The 2,945-nt window shown below is 27.7% G+C and overlaps 1 protein-coding gene across 1 annotated transcript in view; it reads right to left on the minus strand.

Annotated features, from left to right (window-relative positions):
- Positions 1-2,945, minus strand: part of LOC106677103 (ABC transporter G family member 20) — a gene marked incomplete in the record, with an annotated part of 71,762 nt that overhangs the window by 36,304 nt on the left and 32,513 nt on the right.

Below are 2,945 nucleotides of genomic sequence, written 5' to 3' on the forward strand. Positions count from 1 at the left end.
TAAAAAGTATTTAAAAAAATAAAATTAAATGAATAATTAAAAAAATAAAATTTAAGTAATGCCAATAATAGAATAGGTAAATATAAAATTCATAATAGGATGCCCTACAGCGGCTTGGGCTTCAGTCTTCGAGATGAGGTTGGATTAACCAAGTTATTAGTCACTGCTACTTTAACAGTCAGTAACTGTGAGTGGAATTTTATGAATAACTGTTTTTTAAGAAGTTTTCTATTGATTCCATTTGTAGTTTCAGAAATATCTATGTAATTCATTAGGTTTTAAAATGTTCTCAGGAAAATAAAAACATTGATAAAATATTACTTTATTAACACACTAACAGACCCGGGAATGCTTCACTATTGCTAGGTTTGAGGATGAATATAAATTCTTATATTTATTCTAAATTAAACAATTACTTGTGAATTATTTTTATGATTTGGCAACAAAAATTTCTCTTGAATATACATTGTTTTTAGATTACTGATTTGATATATTGATTATTTGAGAGTGGTTTATATTATTATTACTACAAACTTCAGTGATCCAATTTTTCTCTCAACTTTTTACTTTAACAAACCTCCAACGTTTCGGGATTTAGACCATTTTCAAGGAGACAACCTTAATCATTGATGTCATAGTTCATTAAATTGTCTTATTTTTCAGGCTAATTACCCATGTCTTATATAAACCACATAATTTCAATACAAAACTATTCTACATTTTTTTTTCCTTTTCTACAAACCTCATTAACAATATCAACTAATTAATGAGATTCATAGAAAAGAAACAAAAAATTGTAGAATAGTTTTGTATTGAAATTATGTGGTTTATACAAGACATGGGCAATTAGTCTGTAAAATAAGACAATTTCATAAATTATGACAACAATAATTAAGGCCGAAACATTGGAGGATTGTTAAAATAAAAATTTGAGATTAAAAGTGGATCATTGAAGTTTGTGTTAGTATAATGGTTTTGGTAATTCCAATTATCCTATATAGAAACAATGTCAACAGCTCAAAATTTCATTTTTCGAACGTTTAAATGGTTGGACTTGCATCATTCAAAGTTCTGACAGTTGTTAAGTATCAAACCAACCAAAATACACGATAAAAGTATTGTGTTACTGAAAAAACACTGTCATTGGAACGTGATGAGGAATGGGCCACTGATTTCAATAAATTTTTCTGGGATTATTTAACTTCCGAATTCATAATTCGTTCAAATTTTTCAGATTATTTTTCCATGTATAGATCTATATTATGTTTATATTTCAAAGTTATTATCTGCAGGATTTTTATCTTTGTACAGAATAAGAAAAAAGATTTTCTGAAAATATTAAATATTCAAAACCAGTTACGCGTATTTCATATTATATCTTAAGTTTTTGTTTTAGAGTAGGTCACTTAAAACAAAATACAAATTTAGATGTATTTGTAGCACCTAACATTAATTTTCTTAGGTTCTGGTTTCCCGAAGCAAAATAGATATCATTTATCTTTATATATATTCCTTGCATATACAATCTATTGTGTGCCTTTTGGAGATGTATAATGTGGCTGCTAGAAGGAATAGAATATTGCTATGAAACAGATGTAGACATGAACGAGTCCAAATAATCCATTTAGCTATGTTACAGGTCATTAAATATCTATTACTGTTTAAAAGCAAATAAAAATCACCTTCGGAATATAAATAGCTGGGTCCTATTGTAAGAGTCACTTCCCGGTTAGCCATTAACATAGACAGTAGGTTATCTAATACCACAAAGAAGTCCTCCTCTTAAAAAGGAATGGACCGTAACAAGGCTCGCATTTTGAACAGTTTCAGGACACGGGTTCCATTCTTGCTTTCTATTGGAGAATAATTCGACAGCTTATCAGTAAAACAATTAAAGACCCTCTTTAATCTATTAATTTTCCTTACGACGGAGCTGAAATTGAATCCTCAGATTGATAGAAGAAGTGATAAGATTACTTTTGATGCAGTAGTCTTTTTACTACTATTCGTAACTACCCGGTTTTAATAAAAACTCATTTTTCAGATTTTATTTTGCAATACAATACCATTTTTTTTCGAGGAGTAAAGCAAATCATATCACAAGAGCCCAAGAGGAGACAAAGACAGTTATTTCACCCCTATTTGTGCTGCAAAATCTTCATAATAGTATTGCATTTTTTATGACAATGATTAACGAAATACATTAATAATTAATTGGTGGTTTTTGAGGTTTTCTTTCTAATATTTACGGAATATAAATAAGCAAATAATTATGTTTTTAAAGGTATGTTTTTACTTGTCATACTTAATTTTATTTAGGACTGATGTTTTAATCCCATTAACAAGCAAGAACATACAGGAATAGAATTCATTGATAAACTTCTCGGTTAAATTTATAGAGAAATGCTAACAAGAGCTCTTAAACTTGCTAAGTTTAAAAGAACAATTTTTTAGTTTTTAATTATTATAGTACATGCTAATGTTAATTTTTTTTTTTTTTTAATTTACAAATGGAAAATCACCTATTCTTGTTGCAACAGGTGTTGCTGCCCGAGGTTTAGGTAAGTTCTTCCTTTATATTTAATAATATAATGACAGTATCTTTTTTTTTTATTTGTTTATAACTATGATAACTTTTGGCTGTGTAAAATTTACTATTAAGATTTAGTATTAACTATTATTTTACACCAAATTCTGTTTTTTCTTTCATTTTGTTTTTAAGACTTTAAGAAATGATTTTCTTATTTTGATTATCTGTTCTGATTTTAAAAAACTTAGTGTAATAGTTGGCGCCATTCTATTCGAAGTGGAGTTGATCCATTTGTATAAGGAGTTTTACTATTCTACAGAAGAATGCCTTACAATAGTAAAATTGTTCTTATTTATCGCCAAATTTTTTTCGTAAAGGATAATAGTTTTTTAAATTCTAACTTTAAGTTTTTCGA

Source organism: Halyomorpha halys, unplaced genomic scaffold (genome assembly GCF_000696795.3).
Source record: "Halyomorpha halys isolate HHAL.00 unplaced genomic scaffold, Hhal_1.1 Scaffold87.1, whole genome shotgun sequence".
Classification (NCBI taxonomy): domain Eukaryota; kingdom Metazoa; phylum Arthropoda; class Insecta; order Hemiptera; family Pentatomidae; genus Halyomorpha; species Halyomorpha halys.